This window comes from Citrus clementina, unplaced genomic scaffold, assembly GCF_000493195.1.
Source record: "Citrus clementina cultivar Clemenules unplaced genomic scaffold, Citrus_clementina_v1.0 scaffold_3, whole genome shotgun sequence".
Lineage (NCBI taxonomy): Eukaryota > Viridiplantae > Streptophyta > Magnoliopsida > Sapindales > Rutaceae > Citrus > Citrus x clementina.
The window spans coordinates 17,409,637-17,420,681 of record NW_006262339.1 but is presented as its reverse complement, the minus strand read 5'-3'; the positions used below and the strand labels follow the sequence as shown (position 1 = coordinate 17,420,681).

At 34.9% G+C, this 11,045-nt stretch overlaps 1 non-coding gene across 1 annotated transcript; it reads right to left on the bottom strand.

Moving 5' to 3' along the window:
• Positions 1–10,262: 10,262 nt before the first annotated feature.
• On the bottom strand, positions 10,263–10,369 carry LOC112100617. The gene has a single exon (XR_002906984.1). It is a non-coding gene; the product is annotated as a small nucleolar RNA R71 (small nucleolar RNA).
• Positions 10,370–11,045: the final 676 nt, after the last annotated feature.

Below are 11,045 nucleotides of genomic sequence, written 5' to 3'. Positions count from 1 at the left end.
GCTATCCTGTAGTCACTCTAGTGGGTATCAATTCATTATCAGCATTGGTAACTACTGTGACTCCTGACTTTTTAGGGACAACTTGTACAGGACTGACCCATGAACTATCAGAAATGAGGTAAATGATACCAGCATCTAATAGCTTAAGAACTTTTGTTCTAACAACTTCTTTCATATTAGGATTTAACCGACGTTGCATTTCCCTAGTAGATTTAGCATTTTCATCAAGGTGAATGTAATGCATGCAATCTACTGAGTTTATACCTTTTATGTCTGCTATGGTCCATCCTAATGCCCCTTTATGATCTTTTAAAATATCCAACAACTTACCTTTTTGTTCATCATTTAGGGATGATGATATGATTACCGGTAGAGTACTTTCTTCTCCCAAAAATGCATATTCCAATGTGTTAGGTAATGGTTTGAGCTCAAGTTTCGGTGGTGATTCTGATGATGGGATGAGTTTCTTCTCTGATGGTGCTAGTTGTTTAACTCTTGACTTCCATTGATTGGTGTCCATAGATGGTGCTGAGTCAAGTAAGGCGTTGACCTCTTCGACCGATCTATCAATATCAAAATCAAAACCAAAGTGAGTTAAGCATGTCTGTAAAGGATCATCACTAAGGTTTGAAAGAAAAGTGTCATCAACTATTGTTTCAATTAAATCCACATCAACAATTCCATCATCTGCATTGTGAGGTTGTTTGGCAATGTTGAAGATGTTCAGCTCCATAGTCATGTTGCCGAAGGACAACTGCATATTTCCGGTCCTGCATTAAATGTGAGCATCCGCAGTTGCCAAGAAAGGTCGGCCTAGAATAATGGGGATGTGCTTCCTTGAATCCTGTATTGGTTGAGTGTCAATTATAATGAAATCAACAGGAAAATAAAATTTGTCTACCTGGATAAGCACGTCCTCCACAATACCACGAGATATTTTCGTGGACCGATCTGCAAGCTGTAACACCACTGGAGTTGGGTGTAATTCTCCCAGTCCAAGTTTCACGAATACAGAGTAAGGCAAAAGATTTACACTAGCTCCTAAATCCAACAAAGCATTCTCAATTGTGTGGTTCCCTATACTACATGAGATAGTGGGGGAGCCTGAGTCTTTGCATTTTAAAGGAATTTTATGTTGGAGTATAGAACTAACGTTTTCTGTTAAAAATGCCTTCTTTTGAACATGCATATTTCTCTTTTTAGTACAAAGGTCTTTAAGAAACTTGGCATAAGATGGAACTTGTTTAATAGCATCAAGCAAAGGGATGTTAACACTTACCTGTTTGAAGATTTCAAGAATCTCATCTGTGAATTTTCCCTTTTTTCCTTTCGCTAACCTCTGAGGAAATGGAGCTTTCAGAACGTATTCTCGTGGGTTGGTTTCTTCTTTCTCCTCCGGTGATAATTCCTCAACATTCACAGGTACAATTTGATTTTCTTTTGTCACCAGCATCTCCACTTTGTTGTCGACTTCTTTTCATTTTCGCAAGGTCATTACTGCTTTGACTTCTTCATGCTGCTGTGGTGAACTGGTACTTGCTTCATGCACTCCTTTAGGGTTAGGCACTGGTTGACTTGGAAATTTGCATTTCTTAACAGTCATTGCCAAGGTCTGAACTGAAGAAGCAAGTTGTCCCACCATCTTCTCGAGGCTTGAAACTGATTGGGCTTGTGAGTTGAAGCCTGCTCTCAATTCATTTCGTAGTCCATCAATGGTGCGGTTCTGTTGCTCAATCGTGGAGTGAGTAACATTCCTGAAATTCTGGAATGCATCCTCCCATGGTCTAGGTTGAGAGTGGTTCTGGTTCTGATTGTATGGTCTAAATGGTGGCTGAGAGGCTTGAGGATTTTGTGGAATTGGTGGAGCTGGAGCTGCTGGTCCGTTCTGTTGGAATCCTTGAGACCATGAAAAATTGGGGTGGTCTCTCCATCCAGGGTTATATGTGTTGGAGTATGGGTTGTAATTCGATGGTTTTCTCATTACACCTATGGCATTGGCTTGATCTGAGTATGAGTCATGGTCATGTGGCTCTATTGATTTAGCAGTCGATAATGATGCTATTTGTCGAGAGAGACCTTCAATTATCGCTTTGACTTCTTTAATTTCTGAACTTGATTCGCCAATGTGAACCTCATTTACTCCCTTAATTCTTCTAGTATTCCTGAGTGATCGACTCCGTTGTTGGGAATTATCTGCTTGTCGCTGGAAGAATTCCCAAATCTCTGATGCACTTTTTGACATTAGCTCTCCTCCACTTGTTGCCATTAGCCATTCTTGCACATTCGGTAGTAGTCCCTCCAAAAAGTATTAGCATTGGTGCCATTTCTCGTACCCATGATGTGGACACTTCAAGAGTAGCCCATTGAATCGCTCCCACGTTTCGAAAAATTGCTCGTCCTCTCTCTGGGTAAACTCTGAGATTTCCCTGCGAATAGCATTGGTTTTATGTACTGGAAAATATTTATTCAAAAATTTAGTTACCATTTGTTCCCATGATGTGATGCTATTAGCAGGTAAAGTGTTTAACCATGAACGAGCTCTATCCTTTAAAGAAAATGGGAATAATCTAAGTTTAACATCATCGTCTGAAAAATTCTCGTATTTAAACGTTTGACAAATAGCATGAAAATCATTCAGATGATTATATGGGTCCTCATTTTCTAGGCCATAAAATGTGGGGAGACAATTTAGCACACTAGGTTTTAGTTCAAAGCTCCTAGCAGCTACATTTGGGTATCTTATGCATGATGTGCTCAAATTAGCTAAAGGACTGAAGTAGTCCCTAAATGGCCTCTCCTGTGGTTGCAAATCCATTTTATTTTTAATTTGTTTGTGTGTGCGAAGTATTTTTTCTAATTCAAGGTCTATAGGTTCAAGATTAGGTAATAATGACCTACGACCATGCATGCAAAACAAATAAAATAAAAATAAAGATGGGAACAAAACAAATAAAAATAAAGAAGAGGGAGAAATTACGATACTAACCTTATTGCGCTATTAAAACCTTTCTATAAAAATACACAAAAATAAATACGTGAAAGAAATTAACTAAAAATTAAATTACTTAAAATAAAATAAAAAAAAAATTACAAAGAAAAATAAATTGAAAATTAAATTACAGGATTTTAAAGAAGAGAAAAAGAAAAAAATACTAACCTTTAAATGTAGATTCATTTTTTTTAATAATAAAAAAAATACAAGAAAACAAATAAAAGAAATTATTCACAAAAAATTAATTTTACGAATTAAAATTACTTACCTCCCCGGCAACGGTGACAAAAACTTATTGTGCAAATTTTAATGTACTCGCAAGCGTACGAATCTATTGTAGTATAGATCAATGGTGACGAGTGTCGATCCCACGAGAAGGTGGATTTTAATTATATGTAGAATTAATTTTGTAAATGGGTGGTTGAAATTGTGGTGGAAGTGATTTAAATTATCCTAAAATTGGAATTGAGATTTTAAAATTGGAATTGCAATGGCGAGAATAAATTGAAGCGAAAATCTATTAAATTGACGTACTTGGGTATCTGGATCCGTATCAACATGCATCATGGGCTAAATAATCCGTATTCATGCCAATTAAATCATGAGGGGGGAATCCACACCTCATGAACCACGCTCTAATCAATATGGTGCTAAGGGCTTATCGTGCCAAATAATAATAACCTTGTACTAGAGGGCCGGTGAAACCAAGGCGGTACTAGACAAGATTAGTATTATTTGTCGACGAGAAGTCAAAACATCCACAAAAATTAGAGGGGAAGAGAAAATAAATTTACCAAATTAAGCCCATAACACATGTTGAGACTTCACCTTCAACCCAAGCTTGAAAGAAAATTAGCCACTCATAATTGAACTAGGGGCAAAATGAGAATTTATTAAAATACGAAGAAAATACAAGATGGAGAAGGAATTACAGAAAACAGAGTCCAAAAATGGATTCAGAGATATCAAATTAGGGGGGAGAGGCCCCTTTTTTATAGATACATGGAGTAAATCATGGCCATCGGATTAAAAACAGTTTGGACGCTCAGGATTGCGCCACGTCATCAGTCAACAGTCCACGGTTTGACCACGCGGATGAACAGTAACACGGTTTGACCCAGATGAACAGTAACGCGGTTTGGTTGAAAATAATCCTGTGTGATGCATGCACCGTACGCGAGATTTTTCGTCCACTGATATGCTGCCACGTCACTATGAACAGTACATAAGAATTTTAGTCCAACAGGATCGTGACACCTCATCAGTCAATGCCACATCATCGGTCAATGCCACGTCATCGATCTGTCTATGTGAACAGTGCCGTGAACAGTAACGTATACAGTACCGTATACGTGAATAGTACCGTACATATAAATAGTGTCATTTTTCCTTTTATGCTCCTCCTAAGGTTTTCGACCGTCCTGAGTTCAAAAGTGATGTCCGTTTTGCCATCTGATCTCTCGTTTATTGTGAAATGACTATGATGCCCCTAAAATACATAAAATACTTAATTAAAATAAAACACACGTAATTAAATCACAAGAATGTTAAATACATAAAAGTAAGGGTTGTTAGTAAGACTTGAAATGTAAAATGACGGTTTTCTCCTTTATAAATATGCATTTTCTAACACTCAACACATGACTTGAAAAAAAAAATGACCTAGGTCAATTTTCATAAAAATAACCTAGGTCCTTAGAAGAAATTTCTAATTAAAGCACTGAAAAGTTGAGTCTTCGACAAAACGTCGAGAGCATAACTTAATACAAATGACCTAAGTCAATTCTTACAAAAAATTTCTAATAAAAAAGCCCCAAGGGCGAGACTTCAACAAAACACCAAGGGTATAACTTAAAAAAAAAAAAGAGTGACCGAGGTCAATTCTTACAAAAAAGACCCAAGTACTTCGAAAAAATTTCTAAGTAAAATGCCTAAAGGTGAGACTTCAACAAAACACCGGGGATGTAACTTTAATAAAAGTGACCTAGGTCAATTCTTATAGGAAAGACCCACGTACTTAGAAAAAATTTCTGAATAAAATGTCCAAAAGGAGATTTTTCGACAAAACCCCAAGGGCGTGACTTGAAAAAAAAAATGACAGGTCAATTTTCATAAAAATGACAGGTCAATTTTCATAAAAATGACCTAGGTCCTTAGAAACAATTTCTAAATAAAGTACCCAAAATATGAGTCTTCGACAAAATGTTGAGGGCGTAACTTAAAAAAAAAATGACCTAGGTCAATTCTTACAAAAAAAGACCTAAGTACTTAGAAACAATTATTAAGTAAAACGCCCAAAGGGCGAGACTTCAACAAAATGCCGAGGGCGTAACTTAAAACAAAAAGAAGTGATCTAGGTCATTTCTTACAAAAAGTCCTAGGTACTTAGAAAAAATTTCTAAGTAAGACACTCAAAAGTGAGTCTTCGACAAAACGCCAAGGGCGTAACATTAAAAAACAAGTGACCTAGGTCAATTCTTACATGAAAAACCTAAGTACTTAGAATTTTTTTTTATGTAAAATGTCCAAAGGGCGATTTTTCCACAAAACATCGAGGGTGTGACGTCAAAAAAAAATGACCTAGGTCAATTTTCACAAAAATGACCTAGATACTTTGAAAAACTTTCTAAGTAAAACGCCCAAAGGGCGAGTCTTAGAGACCTAGGTCCAAATACTTAGAATTAATTTTTGAAGGAAAGTACCTATGGGCGAATTATGATAAAAGCGACCTAGGTTCAATTACTTAGTATTAATTTTCTACGGAAAGTACCTATAGGCGGATTATTATAAAAAGAGACCTAGGTCCAAATACTTAAAATTAATTTTCTAAGGAAAATGCCTGTGGACAGATTATAATAAAGAGACCTACGTCAAATTACTTAGAATTAATATTAATCTTCTAAAGAAACCACCTATGGCCGAATTATTAAAAAAAAAAAGACTTAGGTCCCCTTTTTTAAGGAATGACCTAGGTCTAACTACTTAGAATTAATTTCCTAAGAAAAAAGCCTACTGGCAGATTATGATAAAAGACAACTAGGTCCTTTCTATTAAAAAGAGGCTTAGGTCCTTTCTTTTAAAAAGAAATCTAAGCCTATTTACTTAGAATCAATTTTCTAAGGAAAATGCCTATGGGCGGATTATAATAAAGAGACCTATATCTAATTACTTAAAATTAATCTTTAAAAGGAAACCACCTATGGGTGAATTATAATAAAAAGACCTAGGGCATTTCTTTCAAAGAATTACCTAGGTCTAAATACATAGAATTAGTTTTTTAAGGAAGACTAAAATATTAACTAGGCAACCCAAGAGGGAGGTGAATTGGGTTTCTAAAAAATTTAAGAAACTAAGAAACTAAATGCAAATTAAACAAAGCAATCAAATTTGAAACGAACAAGTTAATGTGCAACAAAAAATAAAGAGATAGAGTAAGAGAGAGCAAACACATGATTTTTATGTGGTTTCAACCAATCGTGCCTACGTACACGCCTCTAAGCTCACCGGGCTTGAGGATTCCACTAAGCAAGCCTCCAAAGCTTCAATAACTCTTACAATTGACTTCCAAGGTGTCAATAGACCTTTACAATAAGAGGTTATCCTCAATCTCTTAACCCAAGTGTATCCCAACACTTACAATCACTCAAAAATAAAGATTACAAATAAATTTTCTCTGACACAATGTGTTTGATTACAAATGATAGCTCAATGTGTGAATAAATGAAAACAAAAACAAGTTTGAAGCTTAATAATAGTTATATACTGAATAGCAAGCTCAATGATAACGGTTGGATCACTTGTTTGAATTTAGCTGAGCCATTTATAGTTGAAGTTGAAAACTAGCCGTTATTGACTTTCTGTACCAAATTAGATCGCCCTTAGTCACTTGTCAGATCACCATTTTGACTGGAGCAAGTGATCGTTGTGCTATAATTTCAAATAGTCGGATCACTGTTTTTAAGAAGTCCGATTATTGTTATCGCTCTTGAATCCTGTCCAAAAGTATCGATTATTAGTTTGACATAAACGGTTTACCGTTTTATTATTTATGGAAAGCATAATTATTGATTACTACTCAAAATACACTTTCCTATCCATGTAAGGTTTAGGGTTATATCTCTAAATAAAGGCTCTTATTTAGCTTATTTTTTCTCATTCTTCTCATCCTAACAGCAGCTTTTATCTGCAGAACTTCTCTACTTTAGTTATTTTTCAGTTCTACATCATGATTTTCATAAGATTATGTTCTATAAAGAAGAGATCAAATATGCATGTTGAACAAACAAGGTGTTCTTAGTGATTCCAATGTCTATAAATCTAATCTAATTAATATGTTGCATGATGCTCATGATGTAGAGAAGGATGACAACTCGTGGCCTATGACAGAAGCTACATCAAAATTGATTATCAATCAAGAATGTGGTACTCATTCTGATTGCACTAATTCATGCAACCATCTTGTTGAATCTAATGATGACAATGTTGGCTCAGTTGAAGAAGATCCTAGTAAAGCCAATTCAGATGAGCATGTCCCAAAGTATCCAATTCATCAAAATGACAGCCACTCAATCTTTGTGTATGTTTTACCTTGTGCTTAGAGTAAAACGTACTATATTCGTCTTTCTAGTGATGGTCTTTGTTTCTTGCTAACAAGAAAAATTCATTTTGAACGTAGTACTGCTATTTCTAAGTGTATTTGTTTAGAAATTGAACCATCCATTAATACCCATGGTTTGGATAGCACCATTAAAAATATCTCTTGATATGTGCTTAGTTTAGTTTGGGAATTCTATGTCGATTTAAATGGGATTATTGCAGATGAAACTAAGCTTGGTTTTCTCCATAAAATTTATGTGAGAGGGCATATTTTTGAGTTTTTTATTTTTTAATTGATAACTCTATGAAATAAGGAAAATTCATTCTGAACGTAGTATTGCTATTTCTAAGTGTATTTGTTTAGAAATTGAACCATCCATTAATACACATGGTTTGGATAGCACCATTAAGAATTTCTCTTGATATGTGCTTAGTTTAGTTTGGGAATTCTATGTCGATTTAAATGGGATTATTGCAGATGAAACTAAGCTTGGTTTTCTCCATAAAATTTATGTGAGAGGGCATATTTTTGAGTTTTTTATTTTTTAATTGATAACTCTATGAAATAAGAGTTATCATGACACTTTTAGACTCAAACCAATATAACTTAGAGTAAATGGTGTGTTTTTATTGCATTTTTAGTTACATTTTGCATGAGCATACATTTAAGTTTATTTTTAATGAATTAATTTTATTTTAGATCAATTTGTGCTCAGATTATGTCGTGATTGTAAGTGATCAAAAAGCTCAAGTTTTATGGATGAAATACTGTTGCAGCAGACTTGCAGAGATGACAAAAAAACTTGGCTGCATAGGAATTAAAACAAGTCTAGAACCATAAAGATGTTGTAGCCGTTGCTCCAGCAACCTTGTTGCAATGACATGCTAGATTTCACACGCAATAACTAAAAGATTGGGATCCAAGGTTTCCAAAAATGGAAGAAACATGGGGGAGTCAACACTCAAGGAAAAATAACAGAGAAAAATAGAAAAAAACATAAATTAAGAGAGATTTAAGGGCTGAACAGAGAATTCACAGAGAATAAGAATGAGAGATTGCAAGATTAAGTGGATTTCAACTCTTTATCTTATTTTCTTGCTTTCTATTTATTTATGGGGATGTATTTGATGGCTAAAATGATTCTATTTATTGTTTTATTGTAAATCATGAACTAAACATTATTGTGGTTAAGTGATACACAATCTTAATGGTTATTTGACTGATATGTGTGTGTTGCTCTGTATTTGCTATAGCATTTTGTCTTGATTTTACTTATTGCAATTCCCTATTTCGACTGATCACCCATTTAGTGGATACTAGCCAAGAAAAAGTCTCAAAAAGGTCCGACTTAGGGGAACAAATTAAGACAATACTTGGTTTCAGATTGGGTTTCCTAAGTTGAGTTAATCTCGATTTGAATAGGGCGATACTTGATCTAAAATTAGTGAAGAACTAGACATAGAGATTCACCTTGTAGGCTAATTTAAACCTAGAATGTGTAATGTTATATCCAATGTTAGCGTAACAATTGGTCACTATTATGTTGCATTTAGATCTTAGATATCCAACAAGCGATAATTGAGGATGCATGAGGGATTTTGCCTAGTATTGTAGTAGATGCTGTAGTAACAGAATCTTAATTAGAAAAATAGTAAATACTATTAAGTGAGTTTAATCACTCAACTACTGTATTCCCATTAAGTTTGTCCTTGTATTTGGTTTGAGAGTTTTCCTTATTATATTTTGTTGTTTGCATTTTTAATTTAGTTAGTTCATTAGTTTCATTAATTATTTTATTTTATTTTAATTTAGTTGGAAATTGCATTGTTTAGATTGCTGTAGTAAATTTAATAACATCAATCCCTGTAGAGACAATCTGAATACTCATTAGTATATTACTTGTTGTGTACACTTGCACGTTGACACCTATAACAATAGAAATCACCCAATAAGTTTTTGGCGTTGCTGCCGGAGATTGTGAAATCAATTTTAGTTAGTGCTAGTTTTTAGTTTTATTTTAATCTGTTTACTTTGTTGATAGAAGTGCTCGAGTAACCTTTGCATGTGCAAATACAAACCTGTTGAATTCTAGTTTGATTTAGAAATTAAAAGAACTGTAAGGAGACTGAGAAAGGAGCATCAGAATTTAAAAGTTGTAAACATTGATGATTTGCAAGATATGGGGAATTTGAACCCTCATGGAGTAGTAGAACCACTTAATGCACAAGGAGGTCAATAAGGTCAGAATGGGTATATTAATCATGGGCAACTAAGTAACAATAATATTATCCACATGACAAATGATAGAGATAGAGCCATAAGTGATTATGCAGTGTTGACTCCTCAAGCCATAAACCCTGAAATAGTTAAACTTGAAGTGCAAGTTGATAATTTTGAGCTGAAACTAGTGATGTTTCAAATGCTTCAAACAGTTGGGCAATTTAATGGGCTGCTACAAGAAGATCATCACCTTCATCTTAAATTATTTTTAGAAGTGATGCTTTCAAGATTGCCAGAGCATCACAGGAAGTATTAAGGCTCAGACCTTTCATATTTTCCTTAATGGATCGAGTAAGGACATGGTTGAACTTTTTACCACCTGACTCCATTATTACTTGGAATGATTTGGCTGGCAAATTTTTGATGAAGTGCTTCCCACCTACCAAGAATGCAAAATTGAGGAATGAGATCACATCTTTCCATTAACTTGAAGATGAAAGCTTGTATGATGTATAGGAAAGATTCAAAGAATTACTCAGAGGATGTCCTCATCACGGTATTCCTTTCAGTATACAGTTGGAAACTTTCTACAATGTTCTCAACCTAAGCACTAGATTGATGGTGGATGCTTCAACAAATGGGGCATTGCTATCTAAGTCTTACAATGTCCATTTTGGAAATGATAGCCAATAAAAAGTATCAGTGGCCATCAATGCCTTGACAGCTCTATCAGCCTAATTAACTTATCAACAAGTATGGCGAAGCCTATGACTGCCGCTCCAGTAATTGTCAACCAAATTATTGAGGTATCTTGTGTTTATTACGGAGGAGATCATCTATTTGACAATTATCCTGGAAATCCAACTTCGGTCAATTACGTGGGCAACTTCAATAGACAAAACTAGAACAATCCTTACTCAAACACGTACAACCTTGGATAGAGAAAGCACCTAAACTTCTCATGGAGCAATCAGAATCAACATGCTGTGGCATCCAGCGAACAAAACAGGCTTGCTTAACCACCTGAATTTCACCAGCAAAATCAAGGGCAAAGAAACACCAGCACTGATCAACTCAGTTCTCTTGAAGCTTTGATTAAGGAGTATATTGTGATGAATGAAGTAGTGGTCCAAAGTCAAGTTGTATCCTTAAGAAACTTAGAAACTCAGATTAGACAGTTTGCTACAACACTCAGCAATAAACCTCAGGGCTGATTACCCAGCAACACAGGATCTA